Source organism: Bison bison, unplaced genomic scaffold (assembly GCF_000754665.1).
Source record: "Bison bison bison isolate TAMUID 2011002044 unplaced genomic scaffold, Bison_UMD1.0 scf7180017864471, whole genome shotgun sequence".
In the NCBI taxonomy this organism is placed as follows: domain Eukaryota; kingdom Metazoa; phylum Chordata; class Mammalia; order Artiodactyla; family Bovidae; genus Bison; species Bison bison.
In genome coordinates, this window is record NW_011495032.1 from 24,738,496 (window position 1) to 24,753,908 (window position 15,413).

Genomic DNA, 15,413 nt, shown 5'->3' on the forward strand with positions numbered 1-15,413 from the left:
TTTCAGTCTGGAATGTTCTTGCAAATGATCAAAGTTCAACTGAGACGTTGTTCAGTCACTCAGTCATGTCCAACTCTGCAACCCCATGGACTGCCAGTCTCCCCTGTCCTACACCATCTCCTGGAGCTTGCTCAAACTCATGTCCACTGAGTCAATGATGCTATCCAACCATCTCATCCTCTGTTGTCCCCTTCTCCTCCCGCCTTCAATCTTTCCCAGCATCAAGGTCTTTTCCAGTGAGCTGGCTTTTTGCATCAGGTGGCCAAAGTATCGGAGCTTCAGCTTCAGCATCAGTCCTTCCAATGAATATTCAGGACTGATTTCCTTTAGGATGGACTGCTTTGATCTCCTTGCTATCCAAAGGACTCTCAAGTGTCTTCTCCAACACCACAGTTCAAAAGCATCAATTCTTGGGGGCTCAGCCTTCTTTTTGGTCCAACTCTCATATTCATACACGACTACTGGAAAAACCAGTTTTGACTACCCGGATCTTTGTTGGCAAAGTAATGTCTCTGCTTTTTAATATGCTGTCTAGGTTGGTCACAGCTTTTCTTCCAAGGAGCAAGTGTCTTTTAATTTCATGACTGCAGTCACCATCTGCAATGATTTTGGAGCCCAAGAAAATAAAGTCTCTCATTGTTTCCATTGTTTCCCATCTATTTGCCACGAAGTGGTGGGACCAGATGCCATGATCTTAGTTTTTTGAATGTTGAGTTTTAAGCCAGCTTTTTCACTCTCGTCTTTCACCTTCATCAACAGACTCTTTAGTTCCTCTTCACTTTCTGCATAAGGGTGGTGTCTTCTGCATATCTGAGGTTATTGATATTTTACCCAGCAATCTTGATTCCAGCTTGTGCTTCATTCAGCCCAGCATTTCACACTATGTAGTCTGCATATAAGTTAAATAAGCAGGGTGGCAATATACAGCCTTGACATACACCTTTCCCAATTTTAAACCAGTCCGTTGTTCCATGTCTGGTTCTAACTCATGCTTCTTGACTTGTATACAGGCTTCTCAGGAGGCAGGTAAGGTGGTATGGTATTCCCATCTCTCTAAGAATTTTCCAAAGTTTAGGGAGGGAGGTGGAGGGAGGGTCAGGATGGGGAACACATGTACACCCATGGCTGATTCATGTGAATGTATGGTAAAAACCACGACAATATTATAAAGTAATTAGCCTCCAGTTAAAATAAATTTTAAAAATAAAAAGGTTAAAAAAAAGAATTTTCCATAGTTTATTGTGATCCACACAAGCAAAGGCTTTAGCATAGTCAATGAAACAGAAGTAGATGTTTTTCTGGAATTCTCATGCTTTTTTGATGATCCAACGGATGTTGGCAATTTGATCTCTGGTTCCTCTGCCTTTTCTAAACCCAGCTTGAACATCTGGGATTTCTTGGTTCCCGTACTGTTGAAGCCTAGCTTGGAGAATTTTGAGCATTACTTTGCTAGCTTGTGAAATGAGTGCAGTTGTGTATATCAACTGAAACTACAGTGCCCCAAAGAGATTATTCCTTAGCTTCTGCTGCCAGGACCCCAGGACCTGCTCTGACTTCTGTCCTCTCTGAACCTGTGTTTTCTGCTTTCCCTTTAGCTCTGTGACCTACCTTCATATCCTCAATAAATATCTTTTGGGCTTAAATGAATTGGAGTTGGTTTCTTTTGCTTGCAATTGAAGTAGTCTATCCATCACACATACCTTCAGATTGTTACACTAAGATTCCAAAGTAGAAAAAGAGAAGGGAAATTTCAGAGTTAAGGAAGTTTTCAAAATCTAGTCCAATACTTTTGTTTTGCAGACTATCAGACCCAGAGGAGTTAGGTGACTTGACCAAAATCCTAACATTGGTTGGTAACAGCCTATAGCCCATGCTCTGCAACAAGAGAAGCCACCGCAATGAGAAGTCCATGCATTGCAACTAGAGAGTAGCCCCCACTCGCTGTAACTAGAGAAAGCCTGCATGCAGCAACAAAGAACCCAGAGCAGCCAAAAATAATTTTTTTCAAAAAACTACTTAACAATGAAATATAGCCATCAAGAAACTCATCAAATTAGAGGATTAGTAATATGAAAGTGTGATTTAAAAGACTAGCAATAACACTAAATCCAGAGAACTAAACCTCTGAAGAAATAAATAAATGCAGATCAGAATGTAGGTACTATAAATCCAAACAAATTTAAAATAATAGAAGTATCAAAAATTGGGAGACAGAAAGAAATATGACAGCACCAAAACATCTAGTCACCTTATAGGAAGTCAATCAAAACGACCCACCCAAACTTTATTTTCATCATCGCTTTATTTTTTCTTAACCTTGTTGTTGTTGTTCAGTCGTTAAGTCAGGTCCAACTCTCTGGACCCCACGGACAGCAGCAGGCCAGGCTTCCCTGTCCTTCACTATCTCCTGAAGTTCACCCAAGTTCATGTCCCTCATGTCATTTCTTAACCTGGGAGTGATCTTTTAGGAGTTAACATATCTTATTATTCAGGAACAGATACTTGAAGTTCATCCATTTCAACTAAGTGCTTTTCTTCTGTTAAGTTCATAAAACCAAACCTAATGTTTTTAAATTACTTTTAAAAGCATGCATAATATGATCCTATTACTACAAAATTATTGCTGCCCCCTCCCCTTATTCTTTCTCTCTCTTTAGAATATACTTACTATATGTTATATATTCATTATTTTTGAATGGTAATAGTAGCAATAGGTAATTCTTATTATCTGTTTTCTTTGTTGTGTTGCTATTGTTCAGTCACTAAGTTGTGTCTGACTCTTGGCAACCCTATGGACTGCAGCATGCCAGGCTCCTCTGTCCTCCACTATCTCCTGGAGTTCGCTCAGATTCATGTCCATTGAGTCATCCAATGATCTCATCCTCTGTCCCCCCTTCTCCTTTTACCTTCAGTCTTTCCCACTATTACGGTCTTTTCCAATGAGTTGTCTCTTCACATCAGGTAGCCAAAGTATTGGAGCTTCAGGTTCAGCATCAGTCCTTTCAGTGAATATTTAGGGTTGATTTCCTTTAGGATTGACTGGTTTGATCTCCTTGCTGTCCAAGGGACTCTCAAGAGTCTTCTCTAGCACCACAGTTCAAAAGCATCAATTTTTTGGCACTCAGCCTTCTTTTTGGTCCAACTCTCACATCCATATATGACTGCTGGAAAAACCATAGCTTTGACTATATGTACCTTTGTTAGCAAAGTGATATTTCTGCTTTTTAATACGCTATCTAGGTTTGTGATAGCTTTTCTTCCAAGAAGCAAGTGTCTTAATTTCATGGTTTCAGTCACCATCAGAAGTGATTTTGAAACCCAAGAGAATAAAATCTGTCACTGCTTCCTCTGAGGCATTTTATTTGCATGTATGTATTACATCCCTAGAAAAAGAATCCAAGGATTTTCCCTCCTGTGTGTTTTCACAGTCCATGATGCCAGCTGAGGTTGTCAGTACAGTGAAACCAAACTGATGGGAGGGGTACAGGTTATTGTGCCATTATTCTAGATCTTTGAGTCACACATCAAATCTGGGGCTGATCACTCCACAGTTACTTAGCCTGCCTGTGAGGTTCACAGCAATTTTCCCAGCCCTGTGATCATTGATGATTTCAGATTCTCCAATGCAACCATGCTTCATCATCTCAGTTAGAAACCTGACAATGACTTTGGAGCATGGCCTAATAATCACCTGGCATTTGCTTCTCTTTTCAGCATTGATGATACTCTTGAGAGCATCAGCCAGGACATTCATGCACATCATTATGGCAGCATGGAAAGATAGCGGAAAGAACATATTACCTTTACTACACTGTGTGAAGCACCATGTTAAGTGCTTTATATGCATCTACATACTTGATACTTATAAGATTCTTAAAGGGTAGATACGATCATCACCCCCATTTTACAGATGAGGAAACAAACATAGAGATGCTTCCTATCATGGCACAAGTAGTAACTGGAGGAGCTAAGAGTCAAACTCAAGACTTCAGGCTCAAAAGTCCACGCTCTTAGCCATCACCCTATATTGCTTGTCCACAAGTAGGTAGGTAGGTCATTCTTTGTTGTCCTTGTACTTTAAATTTTTAATTGATGATTATGTGTCATTTTTTTTAAATGTCATTACCTAACTATAAAAGAGCTCATACTTGGAAGACAGGATGAATACTCCAAGTACCATACAGGCCCACTGAGCAGAGCCTAAAATAGCCCCCCACACATCCTCCTCCTGACTACTCATCTAGGCGACTTCTGGGGGGTAGGGGGGGGTGGGGAGCGGTGTTCAGAGGATTAACTCCTTCACAAACTAGCATAGGCTTTGAACAATAGGTGGTCTGAGACTTTAAAAATAATTGCACAAGTGTTGAATCGAAATTCAAAATAGCATACCTGTGTTTTATTGGCTTTGGACAGATTAGCTGGAGAAAGTATGCACCCTTAAGAGATTGCCTCAGTGAGAGAAGGAAATGTGTGTCAACAAAAGGTTGAAGAAGTCCCAGGTGTAGGCAGTCACGGGTCTGGGTTGCTGTATCTCTAAACCATTTGCTGGACTGACACAGAACCGTTTCAAATGATGTAACTTAACCAGTGCGATGCCATTCAAGCGCTATGCGATAAGGGTGGTGGTGGGGGGGTGCTCCTAGGAGGGTGGAGGAACAGCTGTTTGTGTCACCTGGGAAGGGCACCCACATACAAACCTCATCTCTTTGACAACGATGCTAAAGTCCCGCTGTCACTGTCACTCACCTGCAAAACTAATGACTAAAGGGGAGAAGGAGAGGAAACGCCTAGCCCCTGCAACAGAAAAACTGGGAGAGGGACAGAGCAAGTTAATAAATAAAACAAGAGCCTGAAGGGAAGAGCTGCTTTGTCAGAATATAAATATTTCCCTTCCCCTTTTATCTTTAATGTAGTGTGAGAAGCTTATTAAAGGGAAACGCATCTCTGTCCCTGGAGCCCTCGCACAAGCCTTGCGGGGAGCTGCCTGCCGAACGGGCTCGCCTAGCCCCACGCTTATAAACTCTTCCCTGCTGGAAGTGAGCATACCGTGCAGAGCAATAAAGGGCTGAGGGAAGAAAGGGAAGCCATTGTGGCAATTACGATCTTTATCTCGATGGGCCTGGTGTCATGTTATGTTAATCGCTGGGTGATGCTGAGAGACTGAGAATGCCTATCTGCTCAAAGGCTTGGCTTCAGATTCCAAGGAACGCTGGCATTGCTAGCCTTACTCCACTCCATTAAAGAGGACGATATCCAAAATTTAGACAAAGGGGAATTTGTCTCCATAAGACAGATGTAAAAACTGACAGGGGGAAGGGGCCAGGAGGTCCTGTAAGTACGCCTCCTCCAAGGAACCCAGCAGACCTCACACCTCCAAGAAGACAGCCAACCTGGGCAGTCTCCATGTCCAATCTTCCTGCTCCCAGAAACATCATTATTCCAACAGCACAGAATTCCACCCTCCATGTTTTTTTCCCAAAAGCTCTAAAAAGAGGATGGAACCTTCACAGCCTCCAAAGCAACTCAGGCTAGCCCAGAGCCTTGCTCACAGTAGGTACCCAAGAAGCTTGAGTGGCGTGACTCAGGGTCTGTGCTGGTCCTGTTTATCATTGTATGTGTAGATACATACAGCGTATGTATGTATACAAACACAAGCACCTAGCACAGCACCCAGTACGCACAGTATGGGATGGAAGAATTGAACACATGCATCTGGAGGCAGTGAAGATGTCTTTTTGGTTGGCTATCTTTGTTGCCTCTTCAAAGGATCTCAGTTCTGATCAAGTCTGGGGTTCCACAGCACTCTGGGACTATCACATCTTTGGTGACCATTTAGAGATATTCAGCCATGTGATTACACAAGAAAAAGCCATCCATTCATCAGGCACCATAGGCTAGCCAAAGGCAGGTGGGGGCATGGGTTGGAGACAGCTAGAAACAGCTGCCCAGAGGTGCTTCTCCTTCATTCCTCTGGACTGAGCTTGCCCAGTGGAGCTGGTCCCCATTGCTGTACACTACACCCACCCCTAGTATACACATGCGTTTTTATTTCTACAATGTAATTAATGGAGGGGACAGAATATTTTTTAATCAGCATTTCTGGCTCTCTGGCCAGGGTATTCGTATATCCTTTGCACTTAGCAAGGGTTTTCTGCCATTTCCAATCCACCAGGAATCATGTAATCATCCCTCCTGAGCAACCTTCTCTGTATCCCCGTTCAGGCCCCTCCCCAGTACACTGTCTTTTTTGGTCTAGTCCTCACCAATTTTGTGCGTCTGGTTTTCTCTCCCACTGAACCCCATCTAGGCTGAAATAAAGACTCAGCTACAAATGAGAGGGCTCAAGTCATTGCTATTCCACTGCGCTCACCACTTTCGGTCCCAATTACATCTTATAGCAATGTCTGTGTTACAGGGAAGTGTATAATTCAAGGATGATGAGCCATCCTTAGCTGGTTCCTAGGGAATTCCCTGCCCACTATTCTAAACATTGCCTAAGAGCTATTTACAATACCTGATTTCATATTCCGCCTCCTGCATAAGCCCTGTCCGGCCTCCCCTTGGCCTCAGCCACTCTGGGGGCCTGGAATCTTGAGAGGGTCTGTTTCCAATGTTCCCACCAACAGGCCAGAGGAGGAGGTGGGGGGGAAGGGCGGCATGCACATATCTGAGGAGCGGCTGTGTGGGAGAGGGATTAAATTTATACTGTGAAGATCAATGGAAGCCTTGGAGAGGCAGACTTCAGTTCAATATAATGAAGGACTTTTTAACAATTAAAGCTGTCAGAAAAATGGAAGGGAACCCTTTTAGAGACCCCTGTCTCCCTGGAGTTCAAGGAGGAGTGAGATCTCTCCAGCCAGAACTGCCTGATGGCCAGCAACACACACACCTCCTCCCATTTGTCAGTGTGATTAAGCAATGCCTCCATTTCTAAAGCCAGACTGCCCAGGTGCAAATCCTGCCCTAAAACTCACTAAGTCTATGATCTTGGGCAAGTTATTTAGCCTCTCCAAAAAATGCAGATAAAAACACATTAGACTTTCTGGCAATTGTGAGGGTTTGTGTGTGTGTGTGTGTGTATGTGTTTTTAAGGCTTATCAAAAGAGTCTTTAAGCAGTAAGATAGTGTTCTAAGCCTTTGGGTTCTCAAGGCTCTTACTGGTTTATACAAGTAGTAAAAGAGAGGTCACCATTTTTCACTAGCTACAACATAAAACAGCATTTTGTAATTAATTGTTATTTTACATACCTACATATGTAACACAAACCTTAGTGTTTAAACTTTCGGAAATTGTGATGAGGAAAATTTTTTAAACCAACAAATTGAACTGCAGAGGGGAAAGAAAGGTAGAAAACAAAACTTATTTATTCAACCAATTTTATTAAGCACTCACCTCATGCAAAGCCTCTAGGGAAACACAAATATGGCTGGGACGCAAATCTGCCTGCCTGGGGCTTGCTGTGTTAGCAAATAACTGCCTCTGACCCTTCCATTTGAAAAATGGGCCATGTTCCACAGGCTCTGTAAAATTAAAATGCTCTGTAGGGCATTTTAGATTGGTTTATACTCTAAAATAAATGGGCAGGACAAGAATATAAAGTATGGCAAAAAATGTACCACTTAAATTGTTTTCGCATTTTCCATTAAAGTTTAGTTTCTCTAAAGATTGTGATCATGTTGATAAACTACGTACATATTGCCTAGGAATGAAAAATAAATTTTTTTCCCTTTCACTTGTACTTAGCACAGTTCTTGGTTCTGAAAGCCCTCTGCCTAAAAAGGACATGGGTAGAAATAAACATGGGATGCCCAAAATATCTTTTTTCTATGGGTTGTAGGCATCCACATTTGGAAAAGAAAACTTTCTCTTTGGTAGCTGCTGTGGTCTGCAGCACAACTTTCAAATATCCTTCTCGGCAGCTTATTAATTCACTGGAATACTCAAAATACTCAATGGGAAACATGACTTTTCCTTGACCCTACCGTTTCTACAGTATTCTCATTCTCAATTGAACATAGAGGATGCTGGTGGCCTTCTGAGAAACCAGAAACTTTAACCCCCCTCTGCCTAGACCTAGATCTCTTTAAAACCATTAAAGAACCATAATAATTACCCTTTATTGAACATTTACAACATGCCAGACACTAAGGTCACTGCATTATCTCATTTGATCTTCATAATCCTGTGAAGCAGGTGTTTGTATTATCACCATTTTACAGATGAGGAAACTGAAACCCACAGCAGTAAGCAGATTGTCCAAAGCCACAAAATAACAAACTGCTGAACATGCATTTTAAAAAATATTTATTTTATGTATTTATTTGGCTGTGCTGGGTATTTGCTGCGGCACCCAGGATCTTCGGTCTTTGTTGCTACATGCAGAATCCTTAGTTGCAGCATGCGGGACCTAGTTCCCTGACCAGGGATCAAACCTGGGCCCCCTCCTTAGCCAATGGACCACTAGGGAAGTCCCTGAATAAGGATTTAAATCTACAAAACCTCTGCTCTCAACCATTACTTTCAAACTGCATCTCCAAAGAAAGAGAAGTCCCCACTACAACAAATATAAGAACTTCCAGAATAATTAATGGGAAAACTACTTCATCACTCCCCCTAGCAGAGTGAAAAATGTGATCTGGCCCTTGGGGGAGGCCCAGCATCCTATAGACCTTACAGTGACCCAGTATCCCAAGAATGTCCTGTTCTTGTGATGTCCTCTTGGACAGCTGGCTGCAAAGCGGGTATTTAGATAGAAACACATCCTCAAGGAAGCTTCCATAAAAAACATGTGCTCACTCTGTCTGTTTGCTTTCTGGGGCTTTCTCCAGGCCAGACATACTTAGGTGCTTAGAAGCAGATTCAACTTCTTCCCTTTACTACTTTCCTTCCCACTAGTTTTTTTTTTTTTTTCTTCCAAGTGAAAACTAGGTTCAAAGTCCTGTTCTTTTATCCACCAACTGTGTGATTTTGGACTTCTCTTTACGTTGGTTTCCCCATCTATAAAATGGGCCCAATAAATAGTCACCATCTCAAAGGGCTGTCGTGAGGACAAAGATTCAAGGAGACGGTGCCAGTTAAGGGTTTAGCGCAATGCCTGGCATGGTAAGCCTTTGATAAACATTAGCTGTTAATAAACATAGTAACGATACGACTAATACCAGACACTGGAGTCTGTCAGTTGGCTTTGTCTTAACTGTTCGGCTGGAATTTAAGCCAGGGTATCGTCAACACTGGGTGCTAAGACACAGCAGGACCAATATGGTCTTCAGAACTAAGGCTTTAAAACAATGAGTCATCTCTGGGAGCAGTGGACTAGCTTGATAAATTTTGGGCCAGGGGAAGAGGAGGAGTGAAGTTTCACAGGTAAGCCAAAGCCCCTTTTGCTAGAGTGAGAAGTCTGTCGCCTCTTTTGTTTATTTCTTCTCTAAATGTTTCCTCTCCCACCTCCTGGGCTGTTTTCAAAACTCCTCCATTTTGGTAGCAGCTCTTCACAAGTCTGCTGGAGGCCACAGGAATGGGCCAACAGTCCTCTCCCCAGCTCAAAGAGCCAGCAGGAGCTGCCCCAAGCCCCTCCCCTGACTGTGGGGTCCAGCTGGCTCCACAGTAGTTTCTGCAGCCCCCTTTCCAGCACCTTCCTGACACAGCACAGCTGTGGGGGCTCAGCTCAGACTGTGGCCCATAAGCAGAGCAGACGCGTCACGAGCACCCTGTGCAACTCTCGGCACAAGCCAGCCTGAGGCCCCTCGCTTCGCCAGTCACCTGTGACCTTTCACTCTGGAGTGCCCACAAGTCATTTCCAATGTGAGGTCAGCATGAAGCAGAGATAAATAAATAGATAGTTGATAAATAGATAGGTAAAGTCAGGTCATCATATGCAAAGTTCTTAGATTAAATCACAGGGCCCAAGAGCCCAAACATGTGAATTCTAGTTTTGTCATTCTCTGAACCCTTAGACAATTCAGTCCACCATCTTGGGCTTCAGTTTTCTCATCTGTAAAATGAAAGAGAAAAATTACTGAACTCTGATGTCCTTTCTGAAAAATAAATCCCTCAAACCATTCTCCAGTTCAGTCTCTCCTTTTTAATCACAGGATGGGCTGGCTCCTAGTTCAGTGCCAGACTCCCCTTATAATTTTGATACAAACTCAATGTCATCACAAAAAGCCAATTCATTTGTTCATCAAGATTATTAATTCCAAAGAACTAAATCGACATCCATCTAAGGAAGGCATAGAGATGGCCAACAGGCACATGAAAAGATGCTCAATAATGCTAATTATTAGAGAAATTCAAGTCAAAACTAGAATGAGGTGCCACCTCACACCAGTCAGAACAACCATCATCAAAGAAGTCTACAAACAAGAAATGCTAGAGAAGGTGTGGAGAAAAGGGAACCCTCCTACACTATTGGTGGGAACATAAATTGGTGCAGCTATTAAAAAGAACAGTATAGAAATTCCTTAAAAAATTAAAAATAGAGCTACCATATGATCCAGCAATCCCACTCCTGGGCATATAACCAGACAAAACTATAGTTCAAAAGGATACATGCCACCCCTATGTTCATTGTAGCACTATTCACAATAGCCAAGACACAGAAACAATCTAAAGGTTCATCAACAAACGAATGGATAAAGATGTGGTATGTATATACAATGGAATACTATTCATCCACAAAAAAGAATGCAGCAATATGGGTGGAACTAGAGAGTATCATACTAAGTGAAGTAAGTCAGAAAGACAAAAATAAATACATTATAATATTTGGAATCTAAAATACAACAAAAATGAACTTATCTGCGAAAAAGAAATGGACTCACAGACATAGAGAACAGACTTTTTCTGTAGGGGAGGGATGAAGTGGAAGCTTGGAGTATATACAGAACAGATAACAAGGTCCTTGTGCATAGCACAAGGAAATACAGTTAATATCCTATGGTAAACCACAATGGAAAATAATATTTTAAAAAAGCATATGTATATTATGGAATTAATAATCTTTTTAAAAATTGAAGTATAGCTGATTTACAATGTTGTGTTAATTTCTGCTGTATAGCAAGGGAGGGTGGGGGAAGTTATATATACATATGTATGTACATAAAGACATGTATATATATATAACTGAGTCACATATATATGTATAAGCATATATATATAAATATAACTGAGTCAGCTTGCTATAGAGCAGAAATTAACACAACATTGTAAATCAACTATACTTCAGTTTTTAAAAAGATTATTAATTCCATGATGGCAGGGATACATTCATTACCTTACCAGCAGTGCCTGCTGCTGCTGCTAAGTTGCTTCAGTAGTGTCGACTCTGTGCGACCCCATAGACGGCAGCCCACCAGGCTCCTCCGTTCCTGGGATTCTCCAGGCAAGAACACTGGAGTAGGTTGCCATTTCCTTCTCCAATGCATGAAAGTGAAAAGTGAAAGTGAAGTCGCTCAGTCGTGTTCGACTCTTAGCGACCCCATGGACTGCAGCCGACCAGGCTCTTCCGTCCATGGGATTTTCCAGGCAAGAGTACCGGAGTGGGGTGCCATTGCCTTCTCCAAGCAGTGCCTAACACACTGTAATCTGTAAATACATATAAACACATATTTTTTAAAATAAATGAAGGCCATGGGATTTTATTTCATCCTTTAAGAGGTGCCTTACTTCCCTGGTGGCTCAGCTAGTAAAGAATCCACCTGCAATGTGGGAGGCCTGGGTTTGATCCCTGGGTTGGGAAGATCCCCTGGAGAAGGGAAAGGCTACCCACTCCAGTATTCTAGCCTGGAGAATTCCATGGACTATATATAGTCCATGAGCTTGCAAAGAGCCAGACAGGGGACTGAGCAACTTTCTTTTTTTTTTTCATTCATTCAATCATATACACCAGCATCTGACTGCAGTGTAACTACCCAGGACTTGAATAAACGTCTGTGACCACTTAAAAACAAAGTAACTGCTGACTGAGAAGGGGGATTAAAAGCAAGGAGAGATTCCTCAACACATGAATGAGAGAGTTAGCTAAGAAATAAAGGGCTTCTCTGTTCCCCTCCCCCAAGATTTCTGATAGCCAGCATTCTAATAAAAGTTGCTTTTACCAACTTCACACTTTGAAAGCCAAAATTAACACCATTTAACGGAAGGCCCCAAATAAACTCAGAAGGTAAGACCCAAACCAGGGAGGGACTTCAATTTACACAGGGAAAGGAAACCTCAAAGCCTTCTCAAGCTCCCTCCAACCTCTCCTAACCACTCTTCAACCTGCCACCCTCCCTTAGGGACCCTGCCAGGTCGCTCGGACCCAGCCACGCCTCGGCTCCTCCCTCAGGTGAAGCTGTTCTCAAATTAAATCACAAAGAGGGGCAGCCAGTCTGCAATGATCTGTGTTTATTTAGTAAATGGGTTGATTGCCCTCATTTGTGGCGATTAAGAGTTAATTTCTCAATGCAAAGAGGACCATTTCTCGAAGGGCAGCCCCAGATAATTAAGACAGGGGAAGAAACAAAAATCAAATACCTTCCCCCAACCCCCTGGCCCCTGACCAACCGATTTTGGCCTTTCGGTGGCCCCTCCTGCAAGGGGCCACAGGCTCCGGCTGCAGTGAGTTTCTGACCCAGTAGAGAGAGGATTTGGTAAACAAAGGCTTAGGAATTCTTTAGGTGCCTTTAAACTGACATCTGGCAAATTCGAGATCCCGTCACAGTTCCTCCTCCGCGCCGCGCCCCCCACCCCCACCCCACCCCCCTGTTCCCCGGCTTTGAAAAGCAAATGTTTTGAGGTTTGTGTTCTCTTCCATTCACAGCGTTTTTAATCAAGTGGAGTCAAACCACTTTGTCTACACCTTAATTGAAGAGCCTGGCTCGAGAGCTTAAAGTACTATTTTACAATAGGAAGGAGGGGCAGGGAGAGGCGGAAGGGAGTAAGTGGAAATGTGAATGAGAAGAAAAGCGGTGGGTAAGTGGCCCTCAAGGGCGCTCTCAGACCGCGCGCTCGCCTTCAGGGCACACGTCGGGCACAGCGAAGGGGCTGCTCTGTGCCACTCCGTCAGGAGCTGAGAAGAGGCTGGCTTGGCTTCGAGGGTCACTTCCACAGAATACACGACAAAGCCCCTATTGTGAGAAGTCGTGGCCCAGGGGAGGAACCCCAAAGAAGCCTAAGGCTCCCCTTGGGCCAGATCACAGAGCCCAGCTTCCTGGCCTTATCAATGAAGACACGGGCCCACGGAGGTTAACCGATTCGCTCAAGGCCAAGGCGGTTAGTGGCTGGATCAAGACCCGGGGAATTCCTTTCATTTCCTTAGCTGTAACTGAAGGCTTTCTCCTGTGTTTGATACTCTGGAAAGAGAAATCCTAAAACGAGTGTCCCTAGACTCGGGAAGACAGTTAAATGACTTCCTATATTTTTCCAAGTGAAACAACCAAACATTCTCACCTAGTCTTCTCAACTGTTTGGGATCCCAGCTGTACATTCCAGGGCACATGGGAGATTTTAAGTAGATTCTCTGGGGTAGGACTCAGGAACTAGTTTTGTTTTTTTAAAGTAGATATTTTAATTATTAAATTTCTCCACCACTAACCACCCCCACCCGCCATGGCCACCTCCCCTTTGAGGATCTCCCTTTCAACTTGTTCTAATTACTACTGTTTCTGCTGCTGCCTTCATGTCACTTAATTTGGTTCATGTATCCCAAAGCATGTTCAATTTAAAACATTTCACTGTCGACCCATGTTTAGCTTGTGGTCTGTCATGATCCCCAGATCTTGTGTCCTTAGCTAGTCTTTCACAACCCTATATTTCTGCAACTTAGAGGTTTAAAAATTTTTTTTTTCACTTAACTTCATCTGACTCAATCCCACTCAATTTGATTCAATAAATGGAACCTTATGAAAGGCAAAACAGAAAAATAAGACATCGTTTCTCTTCTCAAGGACCTTTGAGATGAATACGTGGTATAAGATAGGCCCTAAAAGAGAAGAGAGAATAGAAGTAACATCAAAAGAGCTATAGAACCTTCAGAGAAAGATGGTGAAGGAAACTGACATTTGATGAGTACTTACTATGTGATGAGATATATTAGAATTAGGAGATATGAGATATATTAGAATTAGGAGATATGAGATATATTAGAATTAGGAGATATGAGATGTATTAGAATTAGGCTTGGCTGAGAGGCATAAGAAATCCTAAAATAACACTGGCTTAAACAAGACATAAGTTTATTTTGATCTCATATTGGAGAATCCCGAGGGAGTTCATCATAGGCTGGTATAGTCCACCACAGTGCTAGGGACCACGCTCCTTCTATCTTTTTCTCCTTTTCAAGGTCACTTCATGGTCTATAATAGCCTCCAGAGTTCCAGCCTTTCAGGGGAGGGGACACAGTTCCAGCTGTGTTGTTGCACACACACAGCTGATATTCCACTGGCCAGAACTTAATGGAAGGACCCAAGGGAGGTTTTTATATGGGGTCTTTATTCCAAGTGGTCATATGTCTGGGGCCTCCACTACCGTGAAAGAAAGGAAAAACATATATTGAGGAGCAATTAGCAGCATCTGCACCATGCTAAGGACTTTATATATTTTCAGTTCAGCTCAGTTCAGTCACTCAGTCGTATCCAACTCTTTGAGACCCCATGGACTGCAGCACACCAGGCCTCCCTGTCTATCGCCAACTCCCAGAGCTTGCTCAAACTCATGTCTATCGAGTTGGTGTTGCCATCCAACCATCTCATCCTCTATTGTCCCCTTCTCCTCCTGCCTTCAATCTTTCCCAGCATCAGGGTCTTTTCCAAAGAGTCATTTCTTTGCATCAGGTGGCCAAAGGACTGGAGCTTCAGCTTCATCATCAGTCCTTCCAATGGATACTCAGGACTGATCTCCTTTAGGATTGACTGGTTTGATCTCCTTGCAGTCCAAGGGACTCTCAAGAGCCTTCTCCAACACCACAGTTCAAAAGCATCAGTTCTTCGATGGTAACCTTTCTTTATGGTCCAACTCTCACATCCATACATGACTACTGGAAAAACCATAGCTTTGACTAGCCAGACTTTTGTTGGCAAAGTAATGTCTCTGCTTTTTAATATGCTGTCTAGGTTGGTCATAGCTTTTCTTCCAAAAAGCAAACGTCTTTTAATTTCATGGCTGCAGTCTGCATCTGCAATGATTTTGGAGCCTAAGAAAATAGTTTCTCACCGTTTCCATTGTTTCTCCATCTATTTGCCATGAAGTGATGGGACCAGATGCTACAATCTTTTTGAATGTTGAATTTTAAGCCAGCTTTTTCACTCTTCTCTTTCACCTTCATCAACAGGCTTTTCAGTTCCTCTTCACTTTCTGCCATAAGCGTGGTGTCATCTGCATATCTGAGGTTATTGATATTTCTCCTGGAAATCTTGATTCCAGCTTGTGCTTCATC